The sequence below is a fragment of the Coloeus monedula genome, assembly GCF_965178545.1.
Source record: "Coloeus monedula genome assembly, chromosome: 3".
Classification (NCBI taxonomy): domain Eukaryota; kingdom Metazoa; phylum Chordata; class Aves; order Passeriformes; family Corvidae; genus Coloeus; species Coloeus monedula.
In genome coordinates, this window is record NC_138783.1 from 26,720,627 (window position 1) to 26,743,372 (window position 22,746).

The 22,746-nt window shown below is 40.8% G+C and overlaps 1 protein-coding gene across 1 annotated transcript in view; it reads left to right on the forward strand.

The window, feature by feature from the left end:
* The window catches only part of ST3GAL6 (ST3 beta-galactoside alpha-2,3-sialyltransferase 6), a 72,935-nt gene that overhangs the window by 3,503 nt on the left and 46,686 nt on the right, over positions 1 to 22,746 (forward strand). Inside the window, exon 2 of the mRNA XM_082277970.1 lies at positions 20,537 to 20,677. The gene's annotated coding sequence lies outside the window, so the exon portion shown is untranslated. The remainder of the gene's footprint in view (positions 1 to 20,536; positions 20,678 to 22,746) is intronic.

Genomic DNA, 22,746 nt, shown 5'->3' on the forward strand with positions numbered 1-22,746 from the left:
TCTCACTGCTTCTATATTGCCTGGCGTAGGCACTCTTCACAATTTTCATGGGCCACATGTGAATTTTTCATCCCCCCATGTACTTCAAATGGATTAAAGAGACAAACAGTTTGTGGTATTACAGTTCCTTACCACGACATGCAAGAAGTTTTTTAAGCTACGCGCGAGAATCGCGGCACCGCCCTCTTTTCTCCCGTCGCCACGCTCAGCTTCGTCTCACATGACTGACTTTCTCTTTCTCTCTGGCTCTGAAGCCGCCATGTTGAAGGGTGTTCTTGTTCAGGCTTTATGGTGGAGAAAGCCTCGCTCCCTTTGTGCTGCTGGCTGCGTGGTGTCCTCTTCAGTTCAGCGCAAAGTGTGCTGGCTGCAGACAGGAGGCTACGCTGGCTCCCACTGGCTCTGCCGGCTCTGCGTGTGGAGAGGAGAGGGACCCGCCGGTCCCAGGAAGCCGCACCGGATGGGTTTAGCTGTGGCACTCCATGGCTGGTTTTAGCTGCCTGCGGCTCTGGGATATTTCCTCCCCCCAGTGGCCCAGGGTCTGTGCCGCGGCGTTGGGAAAAGGGGAGGGGGGTAGGGGCCCCCTCCACCTTCCAGCAGGCGAGCTGGGACAAAAGGCCATTCCCGCCTTTCCGTACAGTTTAAATATGTAAATTGTGAGAAGCGTCATTAGTCTAAAAGACTGTCCATCAACTCAGGTTCAACCCACTACAGGGCTTTAGGACAGAAAAGCAATTTCCATGGGAAAAGGTGCTATGCTCGCCCTTGCTGACAAGGAGGGTGACCAATGTTAAGACTTGTGGGCAGTACACAGGAGGGCTTCTGTGGTCGTTTTGAAGCTGGCAGTTTGGCACTTATGATGGCCCCTGGCTCAGGCATTTTTAACCTGGTGTGGTGGGACTCATTTACCCTCTGGTAGAACTGTAGGCTTAATGCACCATCTTTATCTGGCCTTTACAATGTACTGCAGGGATAAGGTAAGGAATTTTATGGAAAAGAAGATAAGCTGTTTTTCTTCCATCGCCTCCAGAAAACTACCAATAAAGCCTGCTTAGTCCATTATTTGCTGTCAAGTAAGAGATAACTCCTTCCTCATGCTGTTAGTCCATAGAAGTTATAACTACAGGTTTTGCCATGGCCATTACTCAATTACCAGATCCAACTATCTGACCTGACTAAAAGCAAGCCAAATCCAAAAGCAATATGCCAGGCAAGTAGAAGAATAAGGCACGATACTCCAGCCAGATATGTTCCCAGACTATGTGTGTTTTCACTTTATGGATTTCCTGAAACTGGTGTTATTGATCTAGTTAGTGACTGTCAACAGGTCTCTCTTCTAAATGCTTTTTCAGTCTCTCTTGAGAATTTTCTGCAGCTAGAAAATCCTCAGGCAAGGAGCATTGTGATCTGTAGAGCTTGCCTAGAACATAGCTCCTCTTAGCATCATTGATGGCTCATTCTTGAATATCTGAAGAGACAGTGAAGAGTTTTTCCTATTCACGCCATCAGGCCCATCTCTGCACCAGGGTGGAGAATCTTAACCCTTTAGCTCCTTGTATGGTGACCACTGTCCCCTCACGCAAAGGATGTGTCAGGAACACGTTGCTTACCTATGAAAATGTATGTGTTTCTCAACCTGAAACTTCATCAGCAGGCTAGTGAATTCCTAAATTAACTCACTGCCTTCAGCAGTTTTTCTTCTCTCAAAAGTCTAAAAGACAAAGAACAGTGTTTTGTTACTGCCTGTTCTTGTGTCTGGTTTGAAAAGAAGCACCTTAAAAGGCCAGATGGTAAAAATCTTGTCAGCACTCAGATTGCAGTCTTGCCTAAAATGAATCACCCTCTATTGAATCACAGCTTTCACTTCCTTCATTGCCTGAATTTTCTAATCTTTCACTTCACACTGGTTTAGGCCTGTGGACAGGGCAAAGTCGCCAAAGCGGAAATATCACACCAGAGATCAAGTCTGAGGACTGCAGAGACAAGTCTAGGCAGAGTGCTAGGGACTGGGCTAGAGTGGAGAAGTGGAGCAAACCCCCTACAGATGGGGGTACTTGGAGGAGAGCAGAAGCAGAGGCAGGGAGCAGAAGCTTCTGGGGGAAAGTTGGGACAGTTCATTTGGACACTACTAAAAAGTAGTTAAAAGTTAGCTTTCCAAAGTGGGCTGAAGTCCTGCAAGGGAGCCCTGTTGGGTAGTGTGAGTTGCAAGGACTGAAATGAATTTGAGTCAGTGTATTGAAAACCATAGAGTCAAATTCTAACTGATAGTAGAGCCTATCAAGAATTTACTGTGTACAACTCCCTACCAGATATCTCAAAAATGCTGATTAGGTGTAGGATGTTGCAGGGCACCTGCACCATCTCAGCATTAGACTTCCTTTTTTTTTGTCTATTTCTAAAAATTGGCCTTCTTTCCAGGGCATGCCTTGTCATGAGTTCCATGGGATTTCATTGTCTTTTCAGCTTTTAAATGAAATGGAGTGTCCTAGACAACACAGGATCTTAGCACTGCATTATCTCCCCCTTCTGGGTACTTGTTCTGTTTCATTCTTTTTCAGCATAAAAGCCCCTAGAGCCCTGTCCTGATGCCTTCCTTCCCCGGTTCTTCAAAACTGCCTTGAAAACCCCTGGCAAGACGGTCACATGCCCATCACTGGTTTTCCCCCGGGATCCAGTGTCTTCTGGTAACACAAGTCATTACAGTTGCTCTCCTGAGAACTACTTTTCATGAGAGAACTGCTTTCTACTCATTCTTGGGTAACACTTCTGCAACTTTTCCCCTCCCACAAGTTTCAAACTTTTTCTCTCTTCTGGACTTCCTCATTCTCCACTAATGTAGGATATGACCTGTCACAGGAGCATGGTGCCTTCTTCCTGGAGAGCCAATATCTCCCTCTAAATTTCTTAATAAGAGGCCTTGGAGAAATTATCTTTTCACCTACCAAAAGAAGAAGTAAGAGGATGACTTTATTTTAAAACAAGGGACCATGTGAAAACCATAGAACGTGGGGCCCTACCTGCTTCTGTTGATTCTTAAGGTAGGCTGTCTCTTAGGTGATAAAGATGAGTTGCACAGTAAAAAACTAGATTTTAAAGCGGACTTTAATCCATTAGTTTTTACAGTCTGTATCTTAAGCAGGTAAAGCGCTTCATGTGTTAACTGTGGAACATGGAGGGTACAGGCATGGTGCACTAGCTGAATAGTTGTTCCATTGCCTCACCCTGGTATCAGTGTGACCCTTCTCTATCACTGTGATCTGTTTCGTTAAATTCAGCTATAAGAAGAGATATTGCACGTGCAATATTCAGCTATCTCAGAACCACGCATCATGTCCTGTAAGCTTGTGGAGCATTATTTGAACTGTCCAATGTAACAGAAAAGTGGGTTATTTTTAATAGTGCTGTAACTATTTCTCTAGCTAATTCAAACCATATATCAGTGTTAATATGCTTTGTTAGACTGTGGAATTGTGGAAGATACTGTTCTAAAACATATTGACTCATTTTCCTGGCAGCTTTGTCACAGGATTATAGTGATATTACTACTGAATGACTTTGAGGGCTTCATGAAAGCAAGAGCATTTTAGAGAGAAGAAACCTTTCTTGAAGAATAATGTCACAATACAGAAAATGGGCAAGGTTCTTTAATTCTTGTAATTTTTAAACTGACTGATTTCTTGCTAATTTGAAGTCAATGTTAATTTGAAGTCAATGTAATCTGAAGCTTAGTTATTTCAGTTACACTTGTAAAAGACAAATTACTTAACCACTCACAGTTCTGTATGTTTTAATGCTTGCTGTATACTTTTTTGTATAATTTTTGACAAGTTCTCCATAAACTCAGGTAGCAGGATACAGCTTGCATTGAACAGTTTGATATATTTGATTGATTTGTTTAATGCTGAGGTCTTTGGATCTTGAGAAATGTTTTCCACTAGCATGTTTTCCAGCCCTTCTGGAAGTACTGGAAGGTGAACTCTAACAGCTGTCACTTATTAGTTTGAGCAATTTTTTTGTTTAAAGTACAAAACCCTGGGCTTATTCTGCAAGGGAGACCTACTGGATCCCTGAAGGGTTTGGTTGTTATTTAGTGAGTTCAGAAACTGTTGCAATTCAATGCAATTCTTTTTCTGAAAGTTTTCTCCGTATTGTGGGTATGACGATGGCAAAAGATAAAATGTATGTTTTATCTTTAAGTTCCTTGTTTTGTCTCTATATCTCCTTTCCTACTTGTAAATCAAGCCCCTGTCCCACAGAGGACTGTGGGACACACACTGCTGATAGTGGTTCTGCTGCTGCTGACCTGGTATTCAGCATATGGTTTGTGGGTGATTAGGGAGGGGATTATTCTAGCACAGAAAAAGAAGTCAGAGTGCCTACGGAAATTACCAGGAACAGGCTTAAACCAAGCAAAAGCCAGTTCTTTTTACATAGCACAATGGAAATAAACTGAGACTGAGAGGCACAGGATGTTACAGGGACCAGGGCTGAAAATGAGCTTTAAAAAGGAACTAAGAAAATCGCAGAAATGCTTTTAAGTGCACAGATGCAAAATGAGCTTCTGGCTCTGGCTGTCCCTGAACAGCAAATTAGCAGATCTCACTGGGGTGTATTAGAAGAAGAGTCCATCCTGCCCCATTTTTTTTACTCTTTCCCAAAGTACCCATTACTGGCCACTGTCAGAGGAAGGAGCCTGGCTTTTTATAGGTTTGGTCTGATTCACTGTGGCTGTCCTTATGTCACTGACCCCCAACATCTGGGAAGCAGGAGCGGGATTCATGGCTGAGTACACATTTTCTAGTGTGCAGAAAAAAAAGGTGGAAGTCATGTCCTCAGTCACACCACAGCCTGCTCTCACTTTGTTAATATGCAAGGTTAATCTGCATAAACACATCTGCTTGATCTAAACGCATGCCCTAGATGAAGAGCAGAAGGGCATTAGATAATTGGGATGGTTTGAGATGAAAGAGTAAAACAACATCAAATTACTCTTAATTCTGCTGTGCTCTTATTTGGTTAGCTTGCAAATATTCAGGGATAGCATGAAAAATTATGCCTTCCAGTGTAGTACAATGCCAGGAACGTAATCCACAGTTTGTCCTCAATCCCATGAGGATCCTTTCAAATGTTTCCAGTGCTTTTGGCAGGAATATTAAATTACGAAATCTAGGACGCTTGCCAGAAAGAGAAAAAAGAAGGTTCACAATAAAAGCAGTGCCCCTGCTCTATGCTTCTGCAGGAGCAAAATGGCCTGTCAGTATGGACTATAACTTTCAAAATAAAACAAATTAAAAGGGCAATTTCTCATAAGTGTCTTACAGCAATCCGTTCCAGTACCCACCGTTTGGTGCCTGATGACAACTAAGTGAAGGTGATTGAATTGTCAGTATATTAAGCTGTTCTTTTGAGCTAAAAGTGCTTATCTGTCCCATTTCCAGCTCAGGCTGGGTCCTGAGCTCCAGAGCCTGACTCTATTTTTTCTGTTGGTTGGAAGGAACTTGCAGAATACAGCAAGATTGTTTCACATTCACTCTGATACAACCAAGGCCAAGTCCAGAGATTGCTTGTTTTGTTGAATTTACCATAAGAAGGTGTTGATACTTTTGTAAACTAAATCCTTGACTATACAAGGAATTCCAAGAAGAGAGAGTTGGAGAATTGTAAAGTCTTGAATATATGTCAAGCCTCCTTTGAGGCATGAATTACGTGGAACTCAAGACTTGCTTTATTTGTCAAGGTGAATTCCCATTTGTCTTTAGAGACTGAGCTTTTGGCCATTTTTGATAAAATTGTTATACTAGGGTACTGGCATGGGTATAAGCTCCCCACTAGGGAAAAGGACAAATTAGAAACTTTTTCTAGTTAGTTGATACTGGAAAATTTTCATCTTACATGAGACATGTTGATTTTGACACATTTTCCTTCTTTTGGAAACTGTGGAACAGGTTACCTAGAGAATATGTGGATGCCTTATTCTTGGCTTTGAGCAACCTGGTCTAGTAGAAGGTGTCCCCGCCCATGGCAGGGATTTTAGAAGTAGATGACCTTTTAAGGTCCCTTCCAACCCAAACCATTCTATGATTTTGTGATTCTCTCTGTCCCACACAGCTGCTTTCCAGGGCCAGCAGAGAAGTGTCTGACATTCTCATCCCTTCTAGGCAATTCTCCAGTTGTTTCTGCAAGAGACAAAACCACCAATGATTTATTTAGTAATAAATTTGAGTTTTACTACTCTATTTGTATTATTTTCCTCTGGCTTTATTAAAGAACTGTCCTTAAGATCAGCTAGAGGTTAATTTAGAAATTCCAGCTGTACCTTACCCAAAATGCACATCTTACAGAATACAAAGGTGTATAGATGTCACTTTATTGGCTATTATTTTAACATAAGAGGAGTATCAGCTTCAGTCTCCAGATTTTTCACAGTGCCTACCCCATCCAGGTCCATTGATGTTATGATGATGTAAACAAAATGTGATGTAGTTACATAAAGCTGGTACCAGTATTTTATTGCCGCACCAATGCTAAGAAGTCTTCATGGGTGGTGCTGTACTTTGCTGGTGCCTCCTACTTCAGAAATATACTAACTCAGGCATGAATGTCACAAAGTCAGTGTTATTTTCTGTCAAAAATGGAGTGGCTGAAAAACACTTTTGTCATCCATATCAGACAGTTGCACTTTTTTGTGGTGGCAGGAAAGGGTGGAGAGGAAGAAGTGTTGACCTAGGGTTTGCTTTCATGCTTATCTTGTTTTTTCTTGGTCTAAGGGATATTATCTGCAGCTGGGGCTTACCTGCAGCTGCATGTCTTACCTTACCTGGAAGACCTACACAAGCTGTCGAATTTGCACCAGATATGTTAGAAGCCACATCCTGCATCACATGCATAATTGCAGCCAAAAATGGCAAATAGGACACATTTTACACTTGGTGCTCCAGTTTTGCTGAACATAACCATGAGACAGCATCTACCTTGGTATTTTTATTCTTTTTTACAGCTCTGTTCAGATGAAAGGGTTTGAAAGAATGCTGAAACTAGAAGGAAGGTGGTGGATCAAATAGGTGGAGGAGCAATGCACACTCTGCCTCTCTTGTGAAAAAGGTAGATACAGATTCTGGAAAGCTTTATAGGCACGAAGCTTGTCAAACCCATCACACATTTTTCAGGGGAAGCCAGGCATGTATTCAAGAAAATGTTGCTGGCAACACTAAAGTTGCCAAAAAAAATAGCAGCACTGCTTTCTAAATATAAGTTTCTCTTCCTTTTATATCATAAATCACTAGTTAATTTCATCAAAGGAAATCATAAGATATATTTTTCTTGTTAACTGTATACCTAGTGACATTGTTTCTTCCTTTTGAAGATCAACTTGACCTTTTGTTAAAACAATACCACAGGGTAACTCATTAGTGTTAAGGGGTAAGGCAGTAGCACTGAGAGAGAAGCACATTGAGGTTTCCAACTTGTCATTGTCAAAAATGTATGTAGCCGAGTGACAGTGTGTTCAGCTAATTTCACACAGCAGTTATTTTGCTCTGTCTCTGTTTTCAAAACCTTGAATCTTAACCAATATAAAAGCAAGTCATGTACACCTACTGAAAAAGATACATTTCAAAGGCTCTCCGGCAAGTCATCATGGAAACTCCAGTTCTGTAACTGCCATGTTTGCTGAGCGCCTGTGAAGGAGCATCGACTGCAGAAACAGCCATTTCATGTGCCTGTGCTGCAAACCGTGTTACCTTGGCATTGTAATGTGAGCGGTTAAAATGCAGAAATAGTTGAGTGCATGGGATATCTGAGGCTAACCATGCTGAATAATTAGCTTCACAGTAATCAGAAGCAAACTACCCAGCATTTGAACAAGAAATCGTGGCCTCTTTTCTGTGTAGAGACAATAAAATGAAACAAAATTAACTGGAACACAATCTCAGATAGGCTTGGATTCCTAAATGAAAGAAAGAAAAAGGAAAAGAACACAAATTCAACAACTGAATCCAAAGCCTCCAGTAGGCTTCAGACTTAGCATGGCAGGATCCAAGGAGAGAGGAACCCAAAAAAATTTTTTTTGCAAGGTTTATTGATGTATGTTATAGCCCTTGGGAAATTGTGGTAATCACCTATCTTCCCATTAAGAAGTGACTCTGTCATGATACTCTCTGCTTCTTACATTATGTTGTGGAGGTTTGGTAAAAAGCCTTCACCCCCCAACTTTTAGCATATGGTTGCACTGCTTAGTGCTGGCATGAAAATAAATAGCAGCAGTTTGGGACTCATGCTGCTTTTCTGGTTTGTTTGTTTGTTGTATTTCTCATGTTTGCTGCTGTTTCATTGTAACAGCCTGGATAGAATATGGGGTGCTTTAGTTGAGAAGAAATTTGCCATTCATATTTTTTTTTTTATTAGTGTTTTAAGGCATGTTGGTCCAGTCATATTAACTGTAAAGACTGAGCAGTGATTAATGAACCTTTTGGAGAATGTAGGTGAGTTCTGTTTCACATTACATTCTGATGAGTACAAGGACAACTACCAACATTTTCAAAATGTTTGCTAATGCTGCAAGCTTCAATATCTGGGACATTTGCTAGGCCCTGTTAAAACAACCTGGATTCATGTTGTCAGACCATATGCCTTTAAAAAAAAATAATTGCCAACCAGAAACACTGGCCATGGGATCTTAGAATGTGTTCACTTCTTAAGTCTCATATTGAAAGATGCTGAGGACCTGCAGCCCTGGCTCTTACTGCTGAGAGCTACTTCCCCGTGGGACTTCTGAAAACTGGCAGAATGTGTTGCCAGCTAAGTATCCAAAAATGACTGAGTCATTCAGCGGTAAGCACCCTGGGGACTCACCAGGCTTCCTGTTCTGCATTTATGCAGTGTGTAATATAGGGGTCTGGATCCGAGTGTCTTATGAGCTATGTAATACACTAGATGTTAACAGTAGTCATAACTAAGGAATATGGTTTGGCTGCTTCTGAGTTCATAATTTTCAAATCTTGCAGAACTGAATGTAGAAATCCAGAGTCTCTAGACCTCAGCCTTCATCATTTGAGCAGCAGGCGATCCATTGCACTCGTTATTCAGTTCTATATACAGCACTTCCCCACAAAGTAAAATAAAAAGTATGAGATGGAGAGAAGATACTTGATGCAGTGTCTGCTGTTTTGTTTGCTCAAATGGCATTTACAGCTCTGCAGTGTGCAACTGGAAATTAGGCCTCCTACTGCCAGGTCCAATGTAAACATGCTGGAAGGTACAATTTTTTCCACAGAATTCTCTTAAAATGAGATTGTCTGTAAAATTTGTATTTGGGCACTGAGATTATCAGCAGAGTTTAAGGAATGGTTAGGAGATGCAACATTGCCCAAGCCATCCATTTAAAGATCATTCAAAGATCACTCAAAGTCACAAGATTTATTTAAAATACATAATAACTTAGGGTTCTTCTCTATTTGCCATCTTGCCTGGGGGGTCAGACTTTTCAGCTTTAGATCTTTAACCAGGCTGATGAAAGACTAGTTTTATCAAGGCAGCTGAAGGTTATGTGTAGACATGTGATTGCATGAGTTAGCCTTCAGATCGAAAAGCAGGTATTACACTATTTAGCAACGTGGAGTAGCATTATTGTCCTTTTAAATTGCTTTTCAGCACCAGTGAAAGATGGTATTTCTAGTAATTCTTCCTAAGAATATGAATGGACCCTTTTGTTGCTGTAATCTCAAGGAATGATAATGAGTCTTCTCTATAGCCATAGGGAGATCATATTTTGCAGGATGTGGGGATAAAACACTTCTTAGAGCAGCATGCTTGTGTGTGAATGAATGCTTCCTTCAGGAAACGCCCAGGTTTCTTTGCAGGGCCACATGTGTGTCAAAGCAGCACTTGAAAAATACCAGCCATGATTCAGGCACTCTCATGTCTCTAAAAGATTAAAAGTGAATGTTGCTGGGAACCATAAGGAAGTGCAGTGTATAAACATCCTCTTTTTTATCTGCTCTTGGTGGCTCATCCTCTGTTGAGCAGCAACATTCATGGTAGTAAAAATGGGGTCTGAGTGAATTGGTTCAAAAATCTCCTTGGTGCCCTTGCTGTATCCTAAAAGCCACACATGCCTAAATGGTAAAATGCAAAACCTCTGTCAGCATTTCCTCTCCACTGAGCCTTGCAGAGGGAGCTGGCAGGAGCACTTGTGGACCTCCCAGCAGGTCTACAACCAGTCATGACAATGGCCACATACTCCAAAGCACCTAAGTCCTGAGTTTAAGGTCAGGACTTGGAGCCATGTGAGCCTTACGTGTATAGGGAAGGAGTATCCTGACTGCATCTGTGCTTTATTTCCATTCTCCAGTATGCAGGTTAAACCAAATCAGAAAATACTGAATTAATTGGACTAATATACTTTATTTCTCCATATAAAGTTGTATGAATACATCATTATTTTATCATTGTCCAAAAGATAAAACGTACATTTGTACATCAGAAAGTGGCATGTGATGAACTTACTTTGCATTTACCTGCAATAACAATGAAGACAGCAATTACAGATAGAACTTGGGATAAGCCTCTTTTGTTCAACTATGATCTTGTCTATAAACTTTAACTACTGTAGCCAACCCAAGCTACACCGGCCTGATGGCTGTCTTAACCTGAGTTAAGATCACCCTTGGTCTTGGGGTTTGGGTGTGGGGTTTTGGGGTGGGGTTTTTTTGAAGGGTATGTTAAAGAATCTAAATTGCTTTCATTCCTTATGAACAAAAGGAAAGCAACAGCACTGAGAAAAACTGCTAACAAGATAGAGCAGGCTAGTTTTAAGGATGGGGAAACTTGAAATCAGGATGACATAACATTCTTGAGGTCACACCAGAGCCCCCAGCAAGGCAAGGATTAGAATTTAAGATGTTCTGGCCACTTTTCACAGTTTATTCATGCCACATGTATGAGGGAGAAAAGAGACAGAGGGGGGGCTGTTCTATTCTTGAGCCGGTGTGGCTATTTCATAACCAGTCTGTGTCTGTGTCTGAAAGTGTTCAGATACAGAGGGCTCAGTTCTCCTTTTTGGACAGCAGAATGCAGATCTAAGCCTGGGAATGTGTATGCTCTAAGACATACCCTAATCTTGGCCCATGCATCGCTGTATAATGTCCGATCCCATAAACAATCTGCAGTGATGTAGGGACCTTATGGGCTGCGGAGCCCATGTGGCATCATGTTCCCTGCAACAGAAAGCACCAGGTAGCCATGATGTTTCAAATGCCAGCAGAAAGCAGCCTGTATCCCAGGTACAGTTTTCACAAGTGAAAAGTGAATTGTATAGGTCTGCAAATTGGACTGACAGTTCCAGCCCTAGTAATCATTTGGGTGATGTGTTTATTATTTTCATAGTCATTCAACTATTATTATTGAAGAGAGTCTGGGGTACCTTACTGGTTTTTTTTCTCTTAATTCAGTCTTATTCTTCTAATACATCTTCAGTTCATGCACATTTTCCTCCTATCATATTTTTCTTCCTTTCCTGTGTCTCCTCCTATTGCTGTGTTTTTCCTTCAGCCCACCTCTGTTCACTCTGTTCTTTCTACTCTCCTGCCAGATAAGGTATCTCATTAGTGTACACTAACCCAGGTTTTTTGGTATGTACTGCTGCATGCATATGGCCATGGCATAATATATGGCAAAATGTGAAACCACATGGTGTGATAGAGAAACTGTGTAGAACTATGTATTTATTTTTGTTGCATGTGTGTTTATTATAATACCGTGAGGTCTCAAGTAGAAAACTACTTTAACCCAGACACGTTAACCTCACCTAGCTGTCCTTCTTCTAGCTCTGCCATTATTCAGTTTTTATTGATGCAGACAGACTGGAAAGTGCCTAGATCTGAAGGAAACATCATTAAATATTTTCACCAGCAGTCTGGCTGACATAGTGCAGCAAGTGCATAACCCCAATCAATGAAATGACACAAAAGCAGGCTTTACCAAGCAGTGTTACGCTTTAAGTATAACAGTTTTTATGCCTTCTATCTATTTTCATTCCACCTTGTGATCTTTTTTCAGATGACCACCACGTGCACTCTAATTAGAAAAGTCTTCTAAGGCAATTGTTTTATCTACATTTTTCCAGGAAAAAGCCTATGTCATGGCCCTTCTTAAATAATGCAGGATTGAGAAACCAAGAGGAAGATGATCAAGACAGTTGCATTAGTTTGACTCAATTTATTTTAATCAGTGCATGTACTGTTTGTGAGCATTTTTCCTAAGTCATCAACAGTTGAAGCTAATTCAGTCTATCGTTTGTTAATTTAATTTCAGATTGTCAGTCTACTTTAGCTAAATCAGTACAACCAGGTCAGAGTAAAAAATGTGAATGGTTAGACAAAAAGCTTGGCCAGCTGTCCTCTTCTATGAACATAAGGATCATTGTTGAGATTCTGAAGGTAAATAAATGCATAAAGAATTAATATTTTCCCATTCAGGCCATGAAGAAAGTTACATTGATCAAAATGGAAAGAATGCCAGCAAAACCAACAATGGATTAGGACAATTGTGCAAAGACAGATCTTCTCAGTCATTGGCTTTGGGAACACCTAGCTACGTCAAAATAAGTTTTTTCCTTTTCCACCCACACCCCCCATCCTCCTTCCAGCAAGAACTGTTTACAGAGGGGTGCAGCAACCCAAGCTTTCTGCTTGCTGACTCACAGAAGAGCTGATCTATAGAAGCCTTCTTACTTTGTTCCCCTTTGTAAAACCTACCTTTTAGTCTAATTCAGAGTAAGTGCTTCAGTGGCTTTTAGGAAGATTTCAGTGGTTTAGATCAGGCTCACAGATTCTGTACCAAACAACAAAAGCATTTTCAGAATTCTTTGGGGTATTTTTCTCTTTTGTATCCATGGGCTTTTTTTGAAGGGCAGATCCTGGGATCAGGGGAGTCTCCTTCCAAGTGGCTGAAGAGCTGGACAGAAATCAGGGATGTGGGTGGTGAAAAGAAGACTGAAGAAGGAGAGAAGCCTTTTGTGCACATATTACTCTTTTCATAAGGAGGAGAAAAAAAGAGGATATTAAAGGATAAGATACTTGAGGAGAAAAACTAAAGCAGGGGAATGGGCATGCTTTAGTGCAGAAAAGAAAGGAGGGAGCTTGGCAAGAAAATATGAAAGAGAACAAGACTACTGAAAAGGCATCCACATAGAAAATAGTTGTCCAACATAAGAGGTAGATTGCAGCTCATGTATGAGTAAATACAGAAATCACAAATTTGAACAAATTGATGCATAGTTAGTGTAGCTTTTCGTTTGTGGAGTAGCTAGAATAGCTTTACTAGACTTCTCTGTTCATTTTATCTTCAACTGCTAAGGAATTTGTGTCATACCAGCTGTACCTTAACCAAGACATCTGATTTAAAACCCAAAATGGCCATAATGAAGGGAGGAGAGGGAATAATGAGTGTATGTGTATGGTTCCTTAAGTGTGTATTTGACTGTGTCCCATGATTGTGTCTTGTGGTTTTATTACAGAGAGCTAAAGCATGATCCAGTAGATGAGACAGATCAAGAAGAGCTTAAGGCTTTTCCAGATAACTTAGCTCTTTCTTAAAGGTGGCCACTTCCTGGGTAGAAACCTTCAGAACTTCCGCTCCGTGGGTGAATGTTAATACCCAGGATTATTAAGTTTTGCCTCCGTTACTTCCTTTAAACCTTGGCTATTCAGCAGTGTTGATCAGCCATCTGCTGTGGGCATTGATGGGAGATCCAAGCTCAAACAGAAATACCTGGGTTGTGAGGCTGTGCTGGCCAGCCAGTGCACCGAGGCAACAAGAAAGAAACAAACTATCTGCCTTTCTTTTTAAATTTTTTCTTTTCAGTTCATTGCAGTTCCTCCTTTCTTGAGGTGTCTGTGGGGACGCCTGACAAGAAAGACTCTAAGAGCTGAAAAGGTGTTCTGGAGATGGTGTTTATGGGCTCTCACTGTTGGTATTAGCAGCCAGCTGGGTCAAGTGGCACAGACCAGAGCGCTCTTGTTTTTTGAAGGTCTTTTCATTTGTAGGGATCATTAGTGCAACTTACGCTCATTGAGTAACTCAAACAGTGAAAACTTGAACTGGTTTTGTAGCTATTTACATTAACAGTGTATTTCAGTGATTTCCTTCTCAGGACTTAAGGGAATGTGACAAATTCTTGGTAGGTCACCCTAGTAATGCTTTTCTGCAAATGTTTGGCAGCTCTTGAAAATCTGAGTCACGTCCTTTCCTATTTCCAAGTTTCACTGGTGAACTCCCTCTTGGTACTTGGCACCTCCCCACTCCAGCAGTATCCATGCCTACCTGCACACCACAAAACATTTCTCATACTATCTGAAGTGAACTCTCTTTGCAAATGTCACAGTATTCTAAACAGTCATGGTCCATTTTTGAGCAAAGCTGTAACTAAATACTGAGCTTGCTTCCCTTGGTTTGTTGTTATTTTTTTTCGTGATTACATTCATATGAGTCAACTAAAATGAATTTTGAATGAAGATGCTGCAAATTCACCTGTAAATTTTCCTACAAAATTGCTGCAATTAATTACAAGTAATTACTGCAAGCAATTACAAATTAGCAAGTTTACAGAATCAAGATTTGCTTATACGCAACAGAAGTACAGAACAAACAGACAAACTTATCAAACATACTCCAGTAGTCTAAAACTGGGCTATTACTTCTGATAATTAGGTTTGGGTCTTGCTTTTTACATAATAAATTTTTGGCAGATTTGTTACTGACAATTGACCATACTGTGTTTTGTAACAAAACGTGTAGCAAGATAAACCATCAGATGCAGCTGAGACTCCATGCATACAAATAAATAGCAGAAAAATTGTATTGTATGTATGAATAAGTTTGGGGGTTGTTTTGTTTTGTCATTTTAACACTCCTGTATCATGGCCATTTATCCCCATAGTTGATGAAGCACACTAATCAACCCAGGTAAGTGTGAGTCTCACCATCCTGCATAGGTGAAACCTGCAAAGAAACCTGTACCAATTTTGTTGAAAAAGCAGCTTCTTTAGCTGAAAGTAAGAACCAGTAACAATAAGAATTGCTTTACAAACTAGGGTGGGGAAGAAAAGTCCAGTGGTGGTTTATTTCTCTTTACATTGGTATTTGCAATGTCTGTTCCTTTTCTGCTGGCATAACTATCAAACATACTGATCAAATAAGTGTCTCCTTACTCCAGAGTGGGGCATCTTTCATCCTTAATTTTTTTGCTTTGCAAGAAAAAAAAAAGGTTTCTTAAAGTCCATAGTATAGAATTTAAACACACACATGGGAGTAGAATTGGTTTGGACCAATACAAGGATGGTCAAGCCTGCATTTTGTTTGTTTGCACAGTATTTAAATCAGCTTGGCTGTCTCTTTACTGCCTCTGAGGACTGTAGATACACTTTATCTTAAAGATGCTGGTAGAGTAATTAATCTGATTACACCTCTGTTGAATTCCAGTTTATGGTATTTGAATTTAAGAAGTTCTATCCTAGTCAGAGGTATGTGTTGGTTGTTGTTTTATATATTTTTTTTCCTCCTGTTGTTTAGGAAAAGCTGGTTTTGCTCAGTCTAATCAGCTCAACAGCCAAACATTGAAACTCCAACATTCTCAATAAAACTTAGCCCTAAAAAAGTGCTAAAGTAGTAAGGTGAAACTACCTGTACCAGTGGTCATACTAGATACAGTTTTGCAAATCTCCATGTGATTTTTTAGTTTTAGTTGTATGTAGTTTTAATATTTTTTTTCCTTTAAATATCTTCTATTCTCATGGCATATGTTTTTGGAAATGCATATTTTTAAAATCAAATTTTAAATTAATAAGATGCTTTTCCTCTTTAAACTAGCCACTGCAATATCTGCAGACAATTATTAATTACCTCTTCTTCAGGCTTGTATTTTCCTGTCTGTCTTTCCAAAGACACAATTCTGACGCTTCCCAAACCAGAGGCAGGAAGAGAGAACAGTCAATTCCCATCACAGATGACTCTGAAAATTGACATTTCTATTTTAATTCCAAACTGCAATGAAAGATAATTGCTAAGCTCTCCACAGAACAGCAATCTGAAAAATGTTGGCTTGCTGATTCCAACAAATTAAGACTGGGGAAGATTAAGAAAATGTGGTCTTCCAATTTCAAAAGCCTGTGGGTTTGCCATAGAAGCTGGGGCTTATTTGTTCTTTCCCTTTCAGCCCATGCAGTGGGATGGCAGGAGAGGAAGTGGAACATCTGAGATTCTTTGATTTCTAGACTGTTGGGGGCAAGGAATCTTAAAATCCTGGACAGTCCTTCCTCGGAGGGCTGCCAGGATCTGTAGGATTCCAAATATTCCTGACTTTGAAAGAAAACAAAATCTGCTAAAGAGGCTGACTGCAGGCCTCTGGACACTGGAAGCACTCCCCAAAGTCTATCTGTGGAACTTACGAGGATCTTAGTGAGTAAATCAGCAGGAGTTTAAGCAGGATCCCAAGGGAAAAGTGCCCCTTGATTTTGATTTAAAATGTATTAATGAAAAGTTCACTAACAACTATAACAGTAGATGAGGAAAAGCAAGCGGTCTGCATAACACTAGCTGAACATCCCAGGGAACACTGACAGCAGTGACTGGCTGCAGAGTCAGATGCAGCTGAGTCTTCTCTCAGAATTTCTGCCTCTTGGTGTCTCACAGTGACATCACATCCGTACCATCTTAAAACTAAATGGATTGCCTTCCTTAGTTTTTCAGCTACAGTTTGCCCTGATCTTCTTATTCCTAAGATCTGAAATGCTTTCAGAGTCACCTGACAGTTGTCCACAGGACACACTGATCGCAGCAACTGAGGACTGATCTGAATCATGATGTGTCTGAACTGAACTGCAGTGTTGCCTCAAACTGTCTTTTTCCAGACACTTTGGACATAGAAATTATTGTCAAAAAGAAGGTAATGTTTGTTGAAAAAATTAACTAAAACGGTGCCGTTTTAAAAAAACCAAACCAACCCCTTTTCAACAATTTTGAGGTTTTCTTAAGTCACCCTTTTTCTGTCCCTTCATATAGCCTTGTATTCTTCCTCTGTCTTTGCCTACTGGCCTGAAAAATCAAGATGTATGTCATCATTTATGTGGGAGCAGTTTGGTGTCTTGGTTCAAGACATGACTGAGCATGTGTTTTGAAGAGGCCAAACAAATCACCTTTGTTGTTTGTAAAAACCAATAAGGCTCCACTTAGAATGGCACATGACATCATGCACTTGCATTCACTTTGCAAAAGCTGCTTAACACTGAAAGACATTTTGATAAATCTTAGGATAATCTAAAATAATCAGGCAAGTTCTAATAGCAAGTGATAGTTAATTTGGTATGAAGGTTTTAGTAATCATCCACTTTGCAGGCATTTTAGATGGGAGAAAACCTGTTCAGAAAGCAGGCTGTGTTACCTACTATGCTGAAACACTGTTCACAAACAGATACAGCACTGGATAAACAGAAGAAGAACAGGCTGTTGGAGTAGAAAACTGGAAACATGGGAAAGAGTAAAGGCAAAAAAGCTCGGCCTGGACAAGGTAAAGTCTTATGAGTCCTCTTCTTTCTGAAAATAAGTCTTTAATCCTTGGTATGACTGCTGCAAAGATAATCTCTTCTTCTGTCAAAAAATTAAAGGTGTGTAACTTCTGCAACTGTTTGCAACCTGTGCTACTTCACTCTTCTGCAAAGGTCACAGGATCCTTCTCTCCAATAAAGTGGACCTCCTGACTTGCAGCATCAATGATTCAGATTCTGCTCTTAAATTTCTCTATCATCATCTCTGTTATGCTCTATTGTAAATCACCGATTGTGATTTCTTGCCAGCAACAGTGGCACAATGGTACCAGGTAATTGTCATGTTTATGGTCATGACCCTTCAACATGATGAGAGTTACAAGAACATATCTACTTGTGGGATGTGAACTCTACTGTTGATTTTGGATTAAACTTTCTATCACCTAAAGGTAGTCACTTTATAAAGCATTCTCTGGTTTATCAATTCAGCTCTAAGTATATATAAGCAAATCTTACTGGCAACCATTCACCAAGGTTGTCTTTGTTTGCTGTGGGGGTACAAGGCTAATTCGTGGCAGCTCCTACCAAGCTCCTACAGAGCTATTTATTTAGGTGGAATTATTTTGAAATAACTATCACATATGTACATTAGAGTTGATTTAAATAGAGACTTCTGACCACCCCAAATATTGTGCTACCCAGATTGGTCTAGCTCATGGGACAACTTGCATAAACTGGCAAAGTGAAGCCATTTGTCACAGGTAATTTAATTCTGTAATTACCTTTCCCTTCTTCCTATATGCCTGCAGAGCAAGAATCTGCTCTGGTTCAGAGCAGATGCATAGGAAAATGAAAAGAAAACTGAACTTTCCAATTACTAAAATGGAAAAGAAAAAAAGAAATAAAACTAAACAAAACCAGAAAGAATCTTCAGAAGAAAAAAAAGTGCTTGTTAAAATAGGCAATGAGGTGGATTCTGCTTTTAGCTGTGAATAATAGAAGGGCAGTGCCTGGTTTTCACTTCTGTTGCAGTGACAGCTGGGCTTCACTTGTACTTGCTGGAGATAAGATACTTCCACATGGTCAATACCAAGTTCAACAACCAGCTCAAAAGCACAAGTAATGATGCAAACATCTGCTGTGCCAGGGCGAGAGTAATATAACTGAAAGCTACTTAATTCTGGTTTTACTTCTGTAAGAGAAGGTGTGAGTTTGCAGCCTTTTATCAGCTGGGTTACTACAGGCAGTGTCCAGTTACAAAAAGCTCTTATTTGTGTGTGTATTTGTGAGTATTCTGACTTAGGCCTTCCATGCTTTTAAGGGAAGAAGGAGAAAGGTGAAATGCATTTGGCTTTAAATGATGCCAGTTCAATGGGGTGAATCCCACCCTATGAGGCATGGCCATGCAACTTTGCACAGGGAGTTTGTTGTTCAAAAATGTCCGTAAAACATTTCCTTCACACCCCACCATGTTGTGCCAAGGGTCTTTTCAAGTGCTTTACAACAAACTTGAGGGTTGTAGGGAAAGGCCAAAGAGCCAAAGGATAATGTGCCACAGACAGAGGGGCAGAAAGCATGGCAAGGGTACCAACAAGTCTGCAGGTTTCTGCTATGGCAAGGGATTTGTTAAATTCACAGTCAGTTTGTATCCCCTTGTTCTCCTGCCAGCATTGTTTAGCTGCTCTAACCAGACAGACTGTCCATTCTCGATGTAACTCTTGTCTGCATCTTCTCCAGAACTGCTTTCTTCTCAAGTGTGAGAGCACAAATCTTACACTGTGTTCTGCGGGAAGCACCACAGAGAGTTTTGTACACTTGCATTACTGCTTCCCTGCCTCTACGAGGGAAATACTATCCAAGGCATGTTCTCCTTTTCTGTGAGTGGTTGAAGATTTATTTCTTGTTTACTTCAATCATGTTTTGCATGTTCCAGCTCATTCGACTTTTGGCAAAACTGGCCTTAATCCTCTGCGTCTCTACCCAACAGCTATCTTTGTTGACCAGGATCGTTTACTATTTCTGACTCCTAAGAACCTCTGTGAAGTGTTTTTAGGGGTTTTTTTCCCCCATTTATTCAGGTCTAAAGTGTTTCCCAATAAGATTTTTTTCTTGCCAGGAATATATACATTGGGATGGTTTTTGTATCTTTGATAAATTATTTTGATAAATTCCAGTCTCTCTCCACAGTCAAGTCTTCCAGCTCTTCAGGTAAATTTGCTAGTGAGTTTCCTTAATTTGACCATTTGCCCTTTGCTAATGGTTGTTATTCTGTCCATGGAAATGTAAACAGTTGCTGAGTACTCAGCCCAATGCAGTTTTCTATGACTGGTTCTCTTTTAGTGTCTTCATTACTTCCTAATTTGAGGTTGTCTCTTCTTGTCTCAGTGACTACTGAGAAGGAATCTGGCAGCTATCACACACATGACTAGCTAGGCCCAAGTTTATTATTAGAAGCATTTGTTTCCCAAATAGTATCTGGGAAGTTAAAGTTGGTCATGGCACAATTCCCAGTAGTGTTTCTATAATAACATTTCAGTGACAGACCTCTTCTTGCACCATTATATTTTAGCTGCAGACAAGAAAGGCCAGGTTTCAATGATGTGTCCAAATCAAAAACAACCACTCTCCAAAAAACAGAGGCTGTGAGCAGGTGGCTTGGGCTGCTGGAAGTGGAGCTTCCTGTTTCTGTACAATGGGGAATTTTATGATGAATTAAATGATGGTGAGTTAACTGACAGATGGCTTTTAATAAATTGCAAAGATCACTCGATGTTTTCCACTTGCATGGATGAAATGGCTAAACATTGAAATAGAAGGAGTATTGTACTAAGATTGCACATGGCTTGGATATTGGCCTGCTGATCATATTTATGTGGGTCAGGTCTAGCTTCCATTTGGAACAGGAGCAGAGCAGTAAAAAAGAGAAGTCTGATCCATGAGCTATTTTTCTCCTGAGTGACAAAGACCAACCAGCCTTTTCTGACATAGAATTTTATTTTCAGCTTGGAGTGCCATGAGGGGAGGATTCTATCTCCTGTGCCATCAGCCCAGTTTTGTGTGGGTTCCTACTGATCCTTCCAACCTGTGACAAGTGACCATTTGCTGACTAGCCATGGGCATTACCTGGCAGGAGTTGTAAGCGGGTAAGTCAGTCATGGAAAGAAATGCATTTAAAAATTTCCCATATTTTGCCTATATCCAAGACTTTGAGTGCAACTTGAAGTCTTAAAAGTAAGAAACATGCAAAGCACTCTTCTTCTCAGCCTATGTCTGTGTCTTATTGAAAAAGCATTCACATATGACAAGGCTTCTAGCAGTTTGTCATAACATTTCTGACTTACAGTGGCTCACCTAACTTCTCACCTTCCTTCTCCCTGAAATCTAACTATAGCTATTTGTATTGCTTTTATAGCCCTGTTTTGTGTACTGACTTGCTACATCATATTTTCAAGTAAAGACCCAGTCTGAAGAGTACCTGGCAGAAAAACTGTGCACCTGTTCCCAGATTTTTGGCAGCAAACCAGTAAAGAAATCCAGGCCAGTTAACACTGGCCAAAGAAGTGGGCCAAAAGTTTGAAGTGGAAAGGTTACATATCTGAGATCTGCAGTAGCTGCCTGAGCACTTGTAATAATGACTTGGCTGTACAGGTGAAGCCAGCAGGACAGGACAAGAACTTGGGGGTCTGAAGGCCAGAATCAGAAGCTATGCTATGGGGAGCCAGCAGGAAAAACAGGGAAGTCTTTTTCATAAAATGCACAGAGAAAGAAATGGCATTAAGCAGTGCTTTAAATGGCAAAGGCATCTTACATGCAGGCCTCTCCTTGGAAAGGATACAAGTAGAGTGGGTCCTGGCATGGTACTGTAGGATTGACAGAGCTATCATAAAAGGGCAAGTATTTCATCTTCCAGAAGCAGCTTATGTCAGTCATCCAAGCATGCAGAGCCACAGGATCAAGAATTTCTTGTTCTCTCTAAGCTCAGAGCCCTCCTGCATTTGGCACTGGGGCTGTGATCTAGCAGCAGACTGCAAATAAGGGTCTCCCACCACCCTGCCACGCCCCTCAGCTGGTTACTCCCTACTGTGCATCACCCCACCTCTCCTTTTCCCAGATTTCCCTTGTGCCAGATGCTACAGCCGACATCCTCTGGGAACAGCAGTCCACTGCATGCCTGCGAGCTACAGGGAGGAGACTGCCATGTCCCAGGCAGATGGGTAGGAGAACTGGATCTTGAGAAGTTTGTCTCCTGACAGGGGAGGAAGCAGCAGCTCTTGCCTGCTTTGCTGCTTTCAGTGCTAGGAAGCTTCAGTATCAAGGTTCAGTATCAAGGTTCAGTATCAAGGTTCAGTATCAAAGTTATCCTTGTAAATACATAGAGGTGGAGTCACACAGTATGCTGCCATCCATTGGGAGGATGAAGGGACAGGTGGAGAACTTGAGTTCCATATAACAGTGTAATTAAATGGAAACAAGGGAACAATTGGTAGGGTGAAACCTGAAGTTTAATATTGCTCTTGACCTGGTGAAAACCACAAGCTGCTCAGGACACATTTTCTGTAATTTTTCAAACCCTTTTCCCTTTTCGTTCCCACTGTTTTGTTTGCAATGCAAGTGGATGTGCTTTGACCTATTTCTTCCTGTGCATATGCCTAATGAAGCAAAAGAATGCCTAATGCCTATTAGATAATGTATTTCTTTATGGGTTTGTAGATGCTTGTGTATAAACACATGCATTAAGAGCTTCACTTGGGTTGGCAAATAGCACTTCCTAATGTGTTCACCACTCCAGATTGCATTTTACTGGAGTAAAAATAAAGGGAGGCTGTCTCAGCCTACCTTGGTTATCTCCATGACATTTCCTGCCATCATGTTTTGTTTGCTGGTGTCCTGTCTCCCAGATTGAGTAGCGGAGCACTGCACAGCCCAGGGCAGGAGAAAGCACTTTGCAATTCCCAGAAAAGGCAGGCCCTGGGGACTAAGAAAGCAGTTACAGCCTGATGTAGTTCTTTGGTTGACCAGGTCTTGAAAAAGTGACCTCAAACTAGGTGGGGGTTGAATGCTGTGAGCTCATGCCAAATACTGTGGGTTCTGATGAGATGTGCTACAACCACTAAGCAGATTTTTTAAAGCTCCTGGGACAGGCTTCAGCAAGTTGTCTCCTGACAAAGAGTCTCTGAAAGAAATATCATGCAACCACAGACTGGTGACTAAA